The sequence below is a fragment of the Rattus norvegicus genome, chromosome 17 (assembly GCF_021556685.1).
Source record: "Rattus norvegicus strain SHRSP/BbbUtx chromosome 17, alternate assembly SHRSP_T2T, whole genome shotgun sequence".
Classification (NCBI taxonomy): Eukaryota; Metazoa; Chordata; class Mammalia; order Rodentia; family Muridae; genus Rattus; species Rattus norvegicus.
Genome location: NC_141550.1, coordinates 12,721,631 through 12,740,612, shown reverse-complemented (window position 1 = coordinate 12,740,612; position 18,982 = coordinate 12,721,631). Strand labels below are relative to the sequence as shown.

The 18,982-nt window shown below is 47.4% G+C and overlaps 1 protein-coding gene across 2 annotated transcripts in view; it reads right to left on the bottom strand.

The window, feature by feature from the left end:
• Diras2 (DIRAS family GTPase 2) overlaps positions 1-18,641 on the bottom strand; it is a 31,374-nt gene extending 12,733 nt beyond the window's left edge. The window contains 1 exon segment of one of the 2 annotated variants that reach the window (NM_001169578.2): positions 18,249-18,641. The gene's annotated coding sequence lies outside the window, so the exon portion shown is untranslated. 2 annotated transcript variants of the gene reach the window in all.
• Positions 18,642-18,982: the final 341 nt, after the last annotated feature.

Genomic DNA, 18,982 nt, shown 5'->3' with positions numbered 1-18,982 from the left:
GTATGTATATACACACATGCATATACATGTATATGTATATATGTGTGTATGTATGTATCTTGATGTAATCAATGGCTTGTTTCATATTTCAGGTACCTTCCTAGCTGACTATAACACACGATAGGTTTGTTTGATGGTGAAGAAAGTTCCCCTGATCATCAAAGAGTCAACCATACAAGCCTTGTCCTTCTCCTAAAAGCAAGTGTAGCAGAGGCAGCCTGGGCAGGAGAGGGTTGGGTGCTCTTCACAGGGTGTACAGTGTGTGCAACATAGAGAGGGTGGGCATCGGGGATGGGAGGAGCTGAGCTTCCAGATCAGTTGCTTTTGGGAGACAAATAAGCTCACAACTTAAGCTTGGCCAACGTTCCTAGCAGACATTCGTTTGGGGAAAGCAAGATGCCCAGAGCCAGCGAAGTGCTCCTAGGGCACTGTCAGGTCTGGTCAGGACCTGCCTGCAATGGTGGGCTCTTCTGGGTTTTCTTTTCTTTCCTGTCAGCAAGAGCAACAAGCAAGGAAAACCACATAAATAACAACACCGACTCCTGGTCGCAGGGCCAGTTATCAATGTTCAGTGCAGCATGCTGACCCCTGGGGAAGGGAGGCCAAAAGGACAGAGGCTGCTGCAGCACAGGACTCTGAACATCTGGAACAGGGCAGTGATGCATGGGGTGATGCTGGCCTGAGGGCCTCACACACTGTCCGAGGCCAGAGAGCAAGGCTGCCCATGCAAACAAGGTCAGGCCCATTTCCACACTAGCCAAGCTGCTAAGTGACTAGACGGGAGTTCTAGCTCGTTTGCTATTCTGTGACTCATTTTTTGTTTCCAAATCTGAGAGTTAATCACCAAATGCAAGGTCGTGGGGATTTTCCCACGTGTCTTCTAAGAATTCTATGGCTGTACCTCGAATTGCTGATCCACCAAGAGCTCACTCACAGACATGGTGCAAGCTGTGTTTCAGGCAGCATTTCCTTCCTTACGTCCAGTTGTCTCACTGGCATTCGCTCCCTCCTCATGTGCTCAGACCCTTTCTAATTGATAGAGTAGGGGCCTTGCTAAAAACGAAACAACTGGGGGCTGGGAAATGGCTCAGTGGTTACAGTGGCTCTCAGAGGGCCTGAGTTCAAATCCCAGCACTCAGCTTGGGCAGCTCACATCTACCTGGAATTCCAGGTCCCAGGAATGTGATGCTCTCTTCTAGACTCCATAGGCATGTATACACACTCATAGATAGGCATGTACACAGACACACACACCACATACCACACACCACACCATACCACATACACCCCTACACACACCCCACATCATATACACAGACCACACACATCAGACCACACACATACCACATACCACATATTCCATATACACCCACACTCACACCCATACCACAGACATACACAGACACACACACACATGCATACACACACCATACCACATACCACACCACACACATGCACACCACAAACGTACCACACACACACACCAGACCATGCACACACCACATCATACCACATACACCCCTACACACACCCCACATCATATACATACACACCCATACCCATACCACACACATACATACACACACACAGACACACACATACACACACAAGACCATGCACATACCACACACACACACACTACATACTACACATACCCACACATACATCCCACATACACACACACCACACCACACATACACACACATCACACCACACAGTGCACACCACACACACACACCAGACCATACACACACCACACACAATACCACACACATCACACACACACCATATCACAAACATAACACACACACATACACACACCAGACCATGCACACACCACACACCACACACACACACACACAAACCCCACATATACACACCACACCACATATACACACCAGGCCATGCATACACCATACACACAATACCACACACATCTCTCTCTCTCTCTCTCTCTCTCTCTCTCTCTCTCTCTCACTCTCTCTCTCTCTCTCTCTCTCTCACACACACACACACACACACACACACATAACACCATACACACCAGACCACACACATACCAGACCACATACATACCACACACCACACACTCAACACACACACACATACACACACACACACACACACACACACACCATACCACACTATTAATCAACTGTAAACACAAGCCTTGTTTTTGGATTCTCATGTCTGCCCCTTTGGCTCCCAGATCCCCACATATGTTAGGGCACATTGTTTTGATTTCTGTAACTTTGGGGTGACTTTGTGAATGGTAGTATGAGCCCTCCAAGTTTATTCTCCATGTTTGAGGTTGTTTTGAACCCTTTAAGACTCCTTACCATCCCACATAAGTAGATAAACTAGGCTTCATTCAACCTTTGCCCAGCAACGAATTTTTACTGAGAAAGTTAAGGAGGAAGCTAGAGAAGAGGGGCGAATGGACAATCTGAGAAGAATCTAGGACCTTCAATAAAGAAAGAAGGTCTACAACCGAGAAAGCAAAAGATGGGCAAACAGACACACCTATAGGACGTACAGATGTTTCTCTAAAGTGCACCTGCTTTAGAGGGTCTAACGCCAGCCCTTAGACACAGAAACCCAAAATCCAGTGAAGGACTGCTTTACCCTCGAGGTAACTATTCAAAACAAAATAAAATTATAAATGAGGCTGAAGAGATGGCTCAAGAGTTGAGAGTATTTGCTGCTCTTCCAAAGAACATGAATTCACTTCCTTGTGCCTGAGTTAGGTAGCCCACAACAGCCTTAACATTGCCTGTCCCCACTTCCATGGGCGCATGCACACAAGTACATACACACAGACACACACTCACACACACACACACACACACACACACACACACATATACAGACACCCAGACACATACACAGACACTCACACACATACACAGAGACACATACACACACACACAGACACACACACACACATAGACACATACACAGACACAGACAGACACACACTCACACACACATCATTTTAAAACAGGATAAATGGTGGCAGTGACGTAGAAAAGCAGGAAAGCTGTCATTACGGTGGCAGAATGACCAGGGAAGTTAGTAACTCCACTTCCCAGAACATCCTCAGGTACTCACAGCCACTGTTACTCACAAGAGCAGAGAGCTGGGAGCCTTTCAGATCCCACTGGCAAGTGAAGGAATAGAAAAGGTAGAATTACATACAAGAGAAGGTGCACCCTTCAGCCTTGGTTGGGATTAGGGAGAAATCCCAACATCACACACCAACCTAGAAGACAGCGTGAGTAAGGTGAGCTAAGCTAGCTGCAAAAAGATGCCAAGGCTGAGAAGCTGGCTCAATGGAGCTTTCCCAAGACACACTTAGAAAAAACAAACCCAGTTTGTCAGCACTCAGGAGATGGAGAGAGGCAGAAACACAGGTTTTGCTGACCAGCCAGCCTAGCCTGATTGACGAGTTCCAGACTAGAAGACCCAGTGTCCAAACATGAGGTAGATGGTGTCTTCAGTATGTGCACACACGTGTGCACCTGCATACACGCCAACATGAAAAACACATACAAGATCCTGTGGTCTCGTCTGTGAGGAAAGGTTGGCCATATTCAAAATCATAGAGCAGGACACAGCATTGCCGGGTTAATGGGAGTTGCTGAATGAGTGGAGTGGAATTTTAGCCCTGCAGGAGGGGATGCTCTCAAAATGGAGGATTCTGAGGGATCTGTGGGATCTGTGTGGTGGCACTGCCCAGCAATATGGCTGTACTAATGCCATCAGACCATGCACTTGGAGATGGTTAATGTGGCAGATTTTACATTGTGAAGATTTCACCACAATAAAAATATATAAGACCATATATGGGAAGTTTTTTTCCTAATCATTTAGCAAGACATGTCAGTAAAAATGTTGATATCTACCAAGGAGACACTCTTCTCCTGTTGTCTGTACTACACCATGTAAACAACAAAGATCTAATCTGGTCTGGCAGCCGTTTCCCCAATCTAATTTCTCCAGAGGACCAATGAAAATGCACACCTCTCTCCCAGCTCTAATTTTATATTGGGTTAATGACAGTAAGGAGTGGTGAGTGCTGGGCCCAGCACTTAGAGCCAAGCCTGCTCATGCTTTTAAACATTCTGCCCACCAGCTATCAAGAGTGCATCTGGGCTTTGTCAAACCAAGCAGAGCTGGATTTGAAGGCTTTTGATTTGGACAGCTCACACACGATTCTGACATTGATCGCACGTTAAAATGATAATTCTCCGTCTTTATACAAATAATATTTAAATCAATACCTCGGTATTTTTTAAATGTTTATTTATTTACTGTTCATGTGTGGGTCAGAGGATAACTTTGGGGAGTTGGTTCTCTCCTTCACTCTTTGGGCCCCTGGGAATGGGACTTAGGTCATCAGACCTCACGGGATGTACCTTTAATCTCTGAGCCATCTTGCTTCCTCCCGCCTTTTAAATCATTTAAATGTGGTTACAGAAAGAACATGGTAGCTCACATCTGTGATTCTGGTACTGAGACGGGCAAAGGCAGGACATTCTGGAGTCCCAAACCAATCTGTGTTACATGACTCTGTCTCAAAGAATTAAAATTAAAAAATACAGTTTACAAATCCCCCTGTGTGGCTGGCACGAGGCATCTATGGATCTGCGCTGCCCACCTGCCTCCCTCAAGCAACTTCAGTAGGAAAGTGGCCCCCGCACATATTTTCAAGTTTGTAAGCACTGGTAAGGAAGGGGGTCTGTGCGGTTGAAAAGAATCCTCCCCAGTACCTTATTAAAAGGTCATTCCATCTTATGTAAGAAAATTGAACACTGGCAGAGAAAATCCTGGGAGCATTCAGGAGAAAAGAAAAAGAAGGAGGAAGAAGAGGGAAGGAAGGAAGGGAGGGAGGGAGGGAGGGAGGGAGGGAGGGAGGAAGGGAGGGAGGGAGGAAGGAAGGGAAGGAAGGAAGGAAGGAAGGAAGGAAGGAAGGAAGGAAGGAAGGAGAAAGAGAGATGGGGCAATAGTGAGTAAACCTCTCCCTTCTGGTCCAGGGAGATTGCTCAGCAGATAAAGGTATCCACTAACAAGCGCTAGGAGCTGAGTTCCTTAACCCCACAGGGTAGGAGAGAACCAACACCCAAAAGGGATGCTCTGACCTGTATGTACATGCACAAGAGTGCCAACACTTACAGTAAATAAATAAAGTTGTTTACAATAAATAGACAAATAACTCCGACAGGTTTAAACTCTCCTACAGGCACAATCAAAAACTTGAAAATCCGCTTATTAGAAAACACTTCCAAGTGGAAGGTTTCCCATCAGTGTGGGTCCACTTGGTTAAGGTTAGGGTTAGGGTCAGTGCAGTGTGTCCAGTTCCATTTCAAGAATTTACAGTGTGACTGGACAAGTGAGATTTTTGAGCAATGATCCAAGAGAGAACTCCCATCCTATGGTGGAATGGACAAGCAGGATATTTGAGCAGTGTTCCAAGAGAGGTGCTGTGGCGGGGGTGGGAGCTGTCCAGCACAGAGCAGCAGGTGCAGACACTGGCACTAGCCAGCAGGCTCTGGATACAAGGAGGAGCCTTCCCTGGATACAAGGAGGAGCCTTCCCCTGGTTACAGCACATAAGGCCAGTGTGGTGATTTGAATGAAAATGGCCCCCATAGGCCCAGTAGTTAGGGGGCCTTTTGGAGTAGGTGCAGCCTCTTTGGAGGAAGTGGTCGCTGGAGGCAGGCCTTGAGTCTCAGTGTTTAAGCCACACCCAGTCTGGCAATCTCTCCCTGTTGCTTGCGGATCCAGATGTAGAATTCCCAGCTCCTCTCCAGAACCATATCTGCCGGTGCCTCAGCATTCGTCCCCCCACCCCATGCCCTGTGATGACAATGAACTGAACCTATGCACTGCCATAAGCCAGCCCCAGAGAAATGTTCTCCTTCATAGGAGTCTCTGTAACCATGGTGTCTCCTCACTAAGACAGCCTGCAAAGTCACAAACAGGAACAGACAGGTCCAATGGAAACTTGGGGGAGTGAGGCAGACATCAGGTTTTACTGTGAGCAGAATGGGAAACCACCAGGTTGGCATGGGGAAGTCCACTTTTACTGAAACAACCAACATGAAGCAAGCCTAGAGCCAGGGCCCCACCATAAGATGCCAGCATTCCCAATGCACTCTTAGAACAGCTCTGCCAGGCTGGGAAAGGAAATCGAGAAGAGCTCTATGTGCCTCGCCAGAGAACTGGCTCCTCTGCCCTGGTTGCTCACTGCTCCTCCACCACCACACAGGTGGCACATCTTCGCTGACTTAAACGTCACCCCTACGCCAACTGTCACAGACCTCACAACCTATGGCGAGGATCTTCCCCCTAGACTGCAGGGATGTGGATGACTTCCTTGACATCTCACCTGCTCCATGAACAAAGCTGAGCTACCCACATAGCCATTTCCGATCCCCCTGCAGCATCCTCAACTCAGCTACTTTCAACAGGATCCTTCCAGTTCCCTGGGCCAAGCAACCTGGAGTCCTCCTTACACCCACATGCCCACATGCCTCCCATCCACTCCATTAGCAACACCTTCAGGAGATACTCAGACACCTCCGCAGGTCGCTCTCCACTGCTGCTACAAAACCCTGCAAGCACTCAGATATAGTACCAGCTGTGTGGAAGCTGTTGCCCAACTGGTCAGTTTCGTGTGGCCCTTGGACTACTCCAATCCCTGTGGGCTCCAGAACATGCATTATGTTCACACCCTTCAACCAGCCTCTGTGATGTCTTCTTGAGAGTACAAGCTGATACTTGCCTTACACACACACACACACACACACACACACACACACACCACACCACAGATACACACTATACACACACCACACACTATACACACACAACACACAGAGATACACACACACTATACACAACACATACAGATACACATACCACACACAGATACACACTATACACACACCACACTCTATACACACACCACACATAGAGATACTATACACACCAGGCACACACACTATACACAATACATACAGATACACACTATACACACACCACACACTACACGCACACCACACATAGAGATACTATACACACACCACACACACAGATACACACTATACACACACATACATACATACATACCCCACACATATACACCACACACAAATATACACCATACACGCAGATACACACACACTATACACAACACACACAGGTGTACATTATACATACACCACACACACACCATATTTCTATCTCACATACATATACACACATACCCCACACATATATACCACACACAGATACACACACACCACACGCAGATACACATACACTATATACAACACACACCCTTTTCTACCACTGTGCCCAAAGCTCACTTCTTCCCAGCCACACAAGCCTCCGCTGCCCCTTGACACACTAAGCATGCTCCTGCCTCAGGACTCTCCTACCCACTACTCAGACTGTTCTTTCTCTAGTCATTCACGGGGCTCACATCCTGGTCTGTTACAGGCTTGCACTCACAGATCAGCCTTCTCGGTGAGAACGTCTCTGGCCCAGCTACCTCCCTTGACTCCCAGCCTCATCCTGGGTGGCCTGCGGCCTCCTTTTTACCATCTCTGAAGTACACAGGCCTTTCTAGCCTCCTGCCCAGTTCCCCTGTTTTGAAGTTTGATTGCACCCCTGCTTTATAAAAGCTATTCATGTGCCTTTTGTCTGCTGCATTTGTTGCTACTGCTGGACCCCCAAGGGGTGAGAATTGCCAGCCCACAGAAAATGTGTACAAACAGCCTGTTTGGGGCATGAATGAATCTACACTCTGCTTCTAAGGAACAAACTAGAAGGGCGGATTAATCAGCTGGCCGTGGGCAACAATCTCTGGGCACAGAGCTCTGCCCTAGACCCCACCATGTTGCCTGCCCTGGCACCTTTCATGAATCTGTGGTAGTGACGGGTGTTTTGGGTGGACTGGGTGCCCCACTCCTAACCCCTTTAATATCTCTTTCTAAAAAATTATTTGTATGTTTGAGCGCATGAGTCATGGTAACTTTGGAGGTCAGAAAGGAGAATTGGATTCCCCTAGAACTGGAGTTACAGGCAGTTGTGATTTGCTCATGTGGGTACTAGGACCCAAGCTGGGGTCATCTGGAAGAACAGTGCATGCCTTTACTTGCAGAGCCATCTCTCCAGTCCCATGAGTGGGCCTTGGGTGATCCCTGAGCTACAGTAGCAGAGGACTATGTCATTACCACCATAGCAAGACCACGGAGCTAGTCCCCGTCCCATGCCTGGCTCTCTGTTGAAAGATCACTGTCTAATCTGGTTCAAGGTCACATGTTTTGCCCAGGAAGGTAGAGTGAGCCTTTTAGATGCTATAGGGAGAACTATTGTCAACAGCAAGAAAAGGCATAAGCAATGTCTCAGGGGTAGCCAAGGACAGTAGACCACCCTGGGAGAGATCCTGGCTACTCTGCAGAGGGACAAAAAATGGTCTGAAGCAAGGGAGTGCAGAGAGAAGCAACGGCAGGGAAGACAAACCAGTAGGGCAGCAGCAGCAGCTAGGGCTGGGCAGAGGTCAAGAGCAGCTATAAAAGTTAAGTCCTTAAGAGGTAAAGTGGATGCTGGGCAGGCCTAAGGAACTGAGCCCAAGCCCTGGGATCCACACAAATATGCAGGTGTAATGGTATTGTAGTGAATTCTTATAACTGCACCACTGGGGAGGCAGAGACGGACAGACCCCTGGGGCTCGATGGTCAGCCAGACTAGCTGAGGTCCACAAGTTCAGCGGGAGACCCTGTCTCATAAAGCAAGGTGTATGTATGACTCCTGAGGAATGACACCTGACTTTGACTACCAACTGCCACATGCATGCCCACCAGCACATACATGAACATGCGTACACATACATCTACTCTCTACTTGCGGCATATACTCGGCAAGAGTCTGAGGGCCTCAGTGGCTGCATCACCAGATGAAGGAAGCGAGACTGTGTATTCCCAGCCGCAGTGACTTGCCACCTAATGAAGGTGGGGTACTTCAGCTCCAGTTCAACTGAGTATAAACACTCGAGGAGGAGGAGGAGGAAGAAGACATTACATCCTAGAGGACCAGAAAAATGTGGTCTGTTTTGAATAAGGCAAGGCATCTGTGGAGAAGCATTGTCTATCATACAAGATACAAATTATAGAATCCTCAGTCATGTGATGTTACACCCAGGCATGGTCAAGACCACAAATCCAGGAAGCCTTGCAATGCAGCAAGGGCCTGCAGTCAGTCATCATGGGGCTCTGGGTTCCAAAACATTGTGTGCATAGGGTAGAGGCCTGTTTGTCTACATGCATGTATGTATGCAGTACTGTGCAGGGGGTGGGGTGAGTGTGTGAAAGACATTCGCTGCTGACAGTAGTTCTCCCTATAGCATCTAAAAGGCTCGCACTAGTGTGTGTGCATGTGTGTGTGTATATAACATGTGTGCAGAGGGTTAAAGTATGAAAAGAAAAAGAGTGTGTGTGTTCATGCATTCATGTGTGCATGTGTGTATATAGTACGTGTGCAGAGGGTGTATAGTATGAAAGAAAAAGAGTGCTCGTGTGTGTGTGTGTGTGTGTGTGTGTGTGTGTACACACGCATGTGACAACCTCAAGTGTCAGTCTTGGTCTCCCTTCCTCCATTTGAGCCATGTCTCTTTGCTATTCACCACTACCCTAGCTGGCCTGGGAGCTCCTGGGAATTTTCCCACCCTCCCATCTTCTTATAGAATACTGGTATTAAAGGAATATGGCACCGTGCTGCTTTTAAGTGGGTTCCGGAAATTTGAACCCAGGTCCTCACGTTTGCCTGAGAGCTTCACCCACTGATCCAGTTTACCAGTCCCAGGCCCATCCTTCCATCAGTTTCTACAGTTCCTAGGTCTGAGTCCCTTTGACAGTCTCAGGGCATGTGTGGAGCAAATTGCCTTTGCCCTTAAAGAATGACTTAGTTTCCATTAAGGAGTCTCAGGAAAGGCTAGCACTGTTTCTAAAAGATGGGTATTGCAGGAGAGAAAAACTCTCTGAATGTCACTGTTGAAGTCTCCCAAAAACCTTACCAAGGCAAACACCGTGCTATGACTGCTCAGGAAATGCAAGACACGTAAGACAGACAAACTCCAGTGTCTTCTGGTCTATGCTCAGGGCAGACTCAATGCTTTACACTGATTCAGCATGAGTTTTGACTCCGCTGCCAGGGTCACCCTCTTTCCAGTGTATAACTGGGAAGGGAAGGGGACATTTAGCATGCAGGTTAGTGACTTGGCAGACGCTAATGTCGATTGGCTTGGTGAGGTAACAATGCAATGGTCTACAGATGGAGAGAGATCAAAATAGGGTTGGGGAGTCAGAGAGACAAATCGGAACACAGTGTCCAGGCAGTGCGTCCAGGGCTGCCCTACTGAGAGACAGTTTGCTCCCCATTGGCTGCATAGAAGTCCACTTTGGAGAGTCTCTTACTCAATTAAGATCCTTTTTGCATAAATATCTCATTTTAAAAACCTATCTGTAGAGAAAAAAATCTCCTATGCATAGAATGTCTAGGTTAAAGGACATAATTCAGTGGTTCTCCACCTTTGTAATGCTGCGACCCTTTGTAATACAGCTCCTCACATTGTAGCGACTCCCCCAAACCATAAAACTATTTCATTGCTACTTCATAACCGTAATCTTACTACTCTTACAAATGGTAATATAAGATAACCTCTGGAGACAGAAGGTTAACAAAGGCGTCACACCCCACACATTGAGAACCACTGACGTAACCAGTGACATCACCTGGTTGATGTGACCTCACTACATTTGCCCGTTCCACAACAAAGTCACCACCACTTCTCTCCACCTCACACTCGATAGGAGGCAAACGCTGATTTCACAAGCTTGTCTGACACAGAATGGTGTAGAATTTTTTGGTCTTTGGGATAGATGAAGAGATATGCTTCTGATCTGTAACCTCCGACCCGAGACAGTGAATGTAATTGCACATTTAGAAGCAGCCAGAGTTTGTATCACTGGACACCGGATGTTCTCACCCTCTGTTTAGATATCTCCCGGATTGAATATCTCCTGACATGAACAGACAATACTGCGTTATCTTTTGTGTCTTGGGGTGGACGGGAGTCCAAGGCCATCCTGGTATACACATTAGTGTCTCTCAAACTCCTCATGGCGAAGCATGATCAACAGCATCACGATCTTGAACCAGACCTGCTGAATCAGTGGCTCAGGGCTTGTCTGTCTGTCTGTCTGTCTGTTTTACTTTCCAGTTGTGAAAATCAAACCCAGAGCTTCTTGCCAGTAAGCCAAGGACTCCATCACAGAACTATTATTTCAGCTCTAAATCTTAGAACTAAGATCCCAGCAAACCCCTCAAGGGATTCTGCTGAGTCTAAGCCACAAAACCCACCCAATTAAGAAATCAGGCTCAACTGAGACAGGTCACAAATATCTATTCTTCGATGTTGCTGTTGGTGTTTGTGCAGAAATGCAGAATTTGTATGAATCTGACTTAAATCTTCTCAGTTTAGAAAAATCCTCCCTACTCTGAGATTATTCTGCATTCTCTCCCATATTTTATTTTTGCATTATGTTTTTGTTTTGTTCCAAAACCCTGATTCATCCCCCACCCCGAAAAAGATTACTGAAATTGGGGCACATGTATTCAGAGGGATTCAGACCAACATTTGAAGAATGGAAATATTCTTCCCAAGTGAACCCACCTGGGAAAATCAAAACACAAACCAAAAACCCCTGCTCGGTCATCATGATAATGTAGGTAATTTAGAAGCTTTTCAAATCTGGGTCACCCAGCCATATCCGCTCTCCCGTAATTCCACGCCCCTCTTTGCTCGCAAGCACTCACACAGACATCACTGCCATGGTGGTGTGGGATTTCTGTGGAGCACACACCTCCTCCTCCCACTCACTGATTTTAATTAGATTTTTAAGTGCATGCGTGCGTGCGTGGAGGTCTATGCGTGTTACTCTGTGTACAGTTGCAATTGTGAGCACGCCAGAGCCAAACATCACTCTCAGAAACGCTATCCATCCCTTTGACACTGGGGCTCCCGTTGGCCTATTAGATTAGAATGACTGTTCAGTCCATCCCAAGCCTCCGTCTGCTTCTAGCTTCTCAGTACTGGGACTGCAAGCTCATGTGCCATTCTGCATGTTTTATACTTGAATTCTGGGGCTCCAACACAGACCCCCAGGCCTGTGATGTAAGCACCTTACTGACTAAGCTATCTCCCTAGCTCAGCCTTTTAAAATTGTAATTATACACACACACACACACACACACACACACACACACACACACACACATACACACACACACACATACACACACACACACACTTCTAAACCTACAGACCTATATGAATGATGTAGCCTGTTGCATGCTGATACTGTATATGTCATGAAAATCAGGCTAAGCAAGTCTCTGTCTTCCAGCATTGGCTTAGGATGAGAACTCTGCAGGATGATTCTCCTTGCTTTTTAAAAGGCGCAGATAGCCGTTGTTATCTGAGGTTGTTGAGTCATGGCACACCAGAGCACCTTGTTCCTAGCAGTAAACAAGTATCTGCTGGTCAACTCCTCCCCACCTTCTCTCCTTCCGCTCTCTGTATCTGATGACCACCAGTGAAGTCCAAAGTGGTCCTATGAGAGACGGGCAAAGGTCAAGACAAAGAAGCCAGATGTTTGGCCAAGCCGTTGAGCAAGAGAGGACCATTGTGGATACTGCTCTTTAACTCTCGGGGAACCATTTCATCAGTGAGGAGACGAGAAGGTAATTTACTGATCTCAGGTGAGTGCACATGGGGTGGTGCAGGCTAGACCATCATGGTGGGAAGGTGGATCTATGCTTATGGAGGTCCAGCCCTGAGCTGGACTGTTCTCAAGGGTTGGATGTGAATGCTACAGAATGCTGAATAGATTCTGCCTGGCTTTGTCCTGGCAGAGGCATGGGTTCTGACCCTGAACTCAAATGTTTCAAAACTGTTAGAATAAGGAATCAGCTGGAGGCCCTGAGTTCAATCCCAGCATCAAACATACATACAAATACTTGGAAAGCTAAGGATAACAGGTAAGACGCTTCACCTCCTCAAAGGATCCTTAGAGCTTTAATGCATGTCTCAGCCCTACTCCGCTTGAGGCATTAAGAAAGAAATATGGTAGATGCTTTTATGAGTGTGTATGTGAGTGTGTACATGGGTGTGGGTGTGTAGATATTTTGAATGTCTGTGTGGTTGTGTGTGAATGTGTTTTGTGTTTGTATCGGTGTATATACATGGGTGTGGGTGTGTAGATATTTTGAATATGTGAGTGTGTGGTTGTGTATGAGTGTGTTTGTGTGTCTCTGTGCATACATGGGTGTGAGTATGTGGTTGTGTAGGACTTCTGGTATGTGGATGTGTGGATACGTAGGTGTGCCAGTGTGTAAAAAAATGTGAATGTGTAGGTATCCAGATGTATGGGTGGTTGTGAGAGTATGTGTGTGTGTATGAATGTGTAGAAATGGGCATCTATGGGTAGGTAAGAGGACATGTGGATATAGGAGTGTATGGATGTATGCAGATGTGCAGGTGTGTGGATATGTAGATGGGAGGTTGAGATCTGGAAGTATGGGTGTGCAGTGGGTATGCAGGTGTGTGTGTGTGTGTGTGTGTGTGTGTGTGAGTTGTGACTGTGTGGGCTTGTGGGAATGTGGGTGTGTGAGTGTGTAGGTCTGTGGGTGTGGAGGCATGTGGATGTGCAGGTATTATGTGTGGGTGTGTGCATTGATGTTTGTGTGGGTGTGTGCTTGTGTAGAGGTGTGGTAAGGTGGGTTAGGTAGGTTTGTGAGTGCGTGACTGTTTGGATGGGCAGGTGTGTGGATGTGTGAAAGAATATGGGTGTGTGGGTGTGTAAGCGTGTGGGTGTGCACTGTATAAAGCCCTGATGGAAAAGTTCCCAAGTGTTCCCATTTTCTAAGAAAAACAATCTCTTCCCAGACATTAACTGCCTTGAGATTTTTTTTTTTTTTGCCTGAGATTCTTTGACACAAAGTGCTGCTTTCTTTCAAAGTCCGCCATGATGAATTCTGAGCCAGAGGACCCAATGACATCAACAGGTTCCTCTCCAACCCTGACTGACCTGCAGAACCACCCTGACACCCTGCCTTCCATTCAAATCAGTCACGATTTGGCTTCAAACTCTGGGCAGGTTGCATTAGTGACATGTAGAGAATCACACAAACCTTGTCTAGTGTCACAGAAACAAGCAGATTTAAACACTGACAATATCCCTACGGGTGGCAGATCGCACCTGATGATCAGAGACAGAAGAATATCTAGCCACATAGCATGTCACTACCTGCCCAATGGTCACAAGCTTACCAGTGAGTTTGTAGGCACTTTCTCAGTAAAGGAACTTAAATAGGAAACTTGACTTAAGCAAATCCAGGCTGGTACCTCAGGACAGAAATTAGCGCCTATCCCTGGCTTCTGCAACAGCAGACCTCTAGTCTCCAGGAAGGCTGGATGCAGACCGCTCAGTCAGTACAGGGCTGTGGTGTGAACAGGACCTGAACTTGAGGCCCAGTGAAAGCCAGAACATGGTGCACGTTTGGAAGCCCAATGCTGAAGAAGTAGAGACAAGGGGGTTTGGAGGTCAGGTAGTCTAGTGGGTCAGTGAGCTCCAGGCTCAGCGAGAGACTCTGTACCAATAAATAAGAACTTAAATAAGAACTCCTGACATGGTCCTCTGGCCTCCACACACGTGTGGATATATATACACACAGGCACACACATATTCACACACTCCCACGTGCACACAACAAAGAGAAATAAAGAGGCTCAGATTTCTGAAAAGAAAGAAGAACCAGGTCTCATACCAATGCAACTCCTTTGTTTATCTGTGATGGCCTTAAATTGGCAATGGACCCTGACATGGTAACGTTTATCATTATTTTATATTTTGTTACATGTTATTTATTTTGTGTACATGGAGGGATGTGTGAAGGTGGCTGCTTGGAGGTCAGAAGATGCCATGAAAGAACTGGTTCTCCCCTTCCACCATGCGCATCCCAGGGTTGACCTTGAGTGAACAGGCTTGGTAGTGGTAGCCCTTACCCACTAAAGCATTTCCTGGGCCCCCTTTAGCTTTTAACAGCCACTGGCCACACAGACTACCCAATCTGTATTGAAATGTCTTGTGAGTCTAAGACCCAGCATGGGGAAAGGCAAAGAGAAAGAAAGAGCATTGGTGTTTTAGACTGACTGTAGCTGTAAGTGGTGGTTTTTTTTAATATGCGAAACATTAAACGTGAAAACACTGAACTTGATTTCCCTGCTTCTTTTTCACTTCTGTGGTGACTAATCTCCCCGTTTGAATTATGCGTGTAGCACTCCTGTTCTGTATCAACTGGACAGCAGTGATTTACAAGACAGGACTTGCTGCTCCAGGGCGAGAACTGTACAGAATCTCTCTTCAGAGCTTGCCAGAAGCAACAGCAAGGGAAAAAGAGAGAAGACATCTTCTCCCGTCCCTTCACAAAACTTCTCATCAGGTCAAGGAAGAGAAGCTTACCCACCGAGTAATTAGAAAGCTAAAGCATCATTTGAAGGCAAATAGACAATACTATGTTCTTGCCTGATGTCTTAACTTTTAAAAGGCCACCAGGGCTTGAGCCAGAGATGGCTCAGTCAGTGTTAGTGCTCAGACAGCACAGAGCTCACCATGGAAGAAAGAAAACCCAAGTTCATATCCTTGGCGTCCATGTAAAAGAGGCAGGCATGGCCGTTCATGTCTGAGGCGGCAGAGTCAGGAGGGTCTCTGGGGCTTGCTGGCTGGCGAGCGCCACCAAAGGAGACCCTTGGTAATGATCTCTGGTCACATACTAATTAATGCACATGTGTGTGCACATGCATGCAATGCATCCACAGGTACTTGCACGTGTGTGCACACACACACACACACACACACAGAGAGAGAGAGAGAGAGAGAGAGAGAGAGAGAGAGAGAGAGAGAATATCAGCAAGTTTGAAAACACGGAAACCATCATCTTCATTTTTGATAGATGAATGTTTTCCTGGAAAAAAAATCACTACCAAAATCAATTAATGTCATAGAAATCAGTTTAGCCCTGAAAAGACATCTGTCCATGGCCAATGTGCTCCTTCCAGAAGCACAGGTGATCGATCAATAGACAGGTCGGAGTTAGCTTGCAAAAGAAAATGGGATATTAGCTCACCTCATCAAGAAGTCAGTGCTGAGTACTTTCAGCAAACTGGGGGCAAGCGAATTCCCCCATTGTCAGAGAAACTTCCCGGTGTAAAAGCATGTTGTGTTCATCTTGGACACACGATGCCTTTTCATTTAAAGCCATTGACTGAATTACAATATGCCAACCATCCCTTGGTTAAGTACAGTATATTTTTGACTACAAGAGGTATAATTTCTTTCTTCATTAAAAAAAAAAAAACAAACAAGAGCCCCACTCCACTATTTTTTCAGAGGTTTGGATTGCCCCATCTAATGCCTGTCTTTTGTTGCTAGCATAAGCTGTTTCTAGGGAAGTATAGAATGGTGTGTGTTATAGAGAATGGGACACATATGGGAAGCCAGTACCAAGGTCCCCATCTGCCCTTCTCAGGCTGAAATAGTTCTGTTGACAAGGCTGGTTGCTAGGCAGCTGGAGTCCCCTCCCTGCTCAGCTTACCTTCTAAACAGTGTGTTTGAAGCATCAGGAGCATCCCGCTAAAGCACTCACGAAAAAGCTTCTATAGGTTTCTATATAAGGACGGGTTCCCAACACAAGAAAACTGAGTAGCGGGCAGGGATTCTGAGCCTACCTACACACAGTCTGTGTTAGCCCTGGCTCTCTCCACTCCTTGCCTGGATTCTCCAGGAGACAGCCACCGGCACTAAATTTAATGTCCTCAGTCAAGTAGACCTCTTCCTGTGCCATTTCTGTTCCTCAGATAAATTTGGGATGGGGGTGTAGGGGTGTTGTGTCTTCTTGTGTCTGGGCTCAGGGGCCTCTCCAATATGAAAGGCTAGCACGGCTAAAACTGAAGAGTTTGCAATTTCAGGCAACAGCGATTTAAAAAAAAAAAGTATGATTCCCATACAAATTTGTTAAATTTATTCTAATTTTATTCTCCTCTTTTTCTCTACCGCCCACTCCACCTCCTCGAATCCAAATGTCAGTGGGAAAGAGCACATTTGGACCGATCTGAGATCTAAAATACTTCAGCTTTTTGCTGTTACTTAGAAAATAGTCCTTTAAAATAATATTTTACGGGGTTTATTTTTTTCTTTTAAGCAAATCACAAAACTTCTGCTAGTATAAACTAGCATGTGCGGCGGTTGGTGGGGGTTGGGGGGGGTGCTGATTTAAAGGTAACATGGACCAAAATGTGAAGTAAATGCCAAAACAAGGCCGGCTGTGCACGAACTCCTCCACCCAAGTTACACTGTGTTCCACCTTTGAAGGCATGAAGAACCCAGACGCCGGGCGTCCAGTTCCAAAGATACCCCCAACCCCAAAGACTCTGAACTGGGACACGGAATTGGAAAACAGGGTGGAGAAGTCCAACCCTTGGGCAGCCAGCTGTCATTGTCCTCTGATGGAGACCCACGTTCTTCCGCCAGGACTAGCTGCGGAGGCTTGCCTGGGCTCCCAGCTTCCCACGGGGAGAAGAAAGGGAGTCCCGTGGATACCCCAAGTCTGGTCTTTAACATGGGAAATGAGATGTTGAGCTGGGTCTCTTTCCAGAGCGGTTAAGTCTAGAGGCTAGGGTCCAAACATCAGGAATCCCCCTAGCCCGTTTCTTCTTGGCTCTAAATGTTTCTTTCTCTCGCTGTACCTCTTTGGGAGACTTTTCCTAAATCCATGGAATATTCCGCATTCATTATAATACCTGCAGTCAAAGAATTCCCCCAACCGCAACTCCTGTTAGGACGGGATCCCCAATCCTCTGTAAGACCCTGAGGTTTTGCTTCTTCAAAGCAATGGTAGGTGTTCAGTCTAACGTTCTCCCAACTGAGCTATTGCTTCGTCCTCGCCCTTCCCTCCTGGAAGGATGTAGGATGAGGCTGGCTGGTCCCCCTCTCCCCGTCCTGGGATGGATACTCATCTTCAGCCCCAGAGAGTAATCCGGCCCCTCCGGCTCCCAGGACTTGCCAAAAGCTCCGGGCACCTGTGAGCTGAATCCAGCTCCAGCCGAGAGCCGAGGTGGCTTACCTGGGGAGAGCCGGCTCAGAGCGGCAGGTCTCCAGGCGCAGCTCCGGGACCCGCTGCGCGCAGCGCGATGCGGTGGCTGCCGAGGCGGAGCGCGCGTTGCTCCCGCCTGATGACGCTGTCAGCTGCCCTGCGCCCCGCACCGCCCCGTGCACCGCCCAGAGCACTGCACCCCCAGTGCAATGTCCAGAGCCCTGCACCTCCAGTGCAACGCCCAATGCAACGCCCAGTGCAACGTCCTGCGCCCTGTCCTGCCCCTTGCTGCCCTCCTGCACCCGCCCGGGCTCTGCACAGCCTTGCAACCCCCAGCACCTCTCCCTGCACCGCCGTGCACCGCCCGCACGCGCGCCTGGCCCTGCGCAGTCCTCCCACGCGGTGCTCTCTGGCTCTAGCCTCCCGGCCTCCGGCTCCGCCCTCCTCAAGCTCTTGCTCTGGAGAAGCTCGGTTGCCGGTTGCGGTGGCCACTGAGGCTCCAATGGCGCCTGCTTTTCACCGGGAGCCTTCAGCTGCCCTCTACCGAAAGCTTCTGGAATAGATAGCAAGAGACTGCAATTTTCGGAAAATTAAATGAATCAAATATCATTTCGTGGAAAGGACACTGAATTCTTGTGTTTAAAACTATACCCCGTATCCAAGTGTGCTTAATCACTACTTACCACACAATAAGACTACTAGGTCTTAGTTTCTGTTCCCGTAGCTGTGACAGAAACGACCTAAGGAAAAATGGGTAGTAAGGA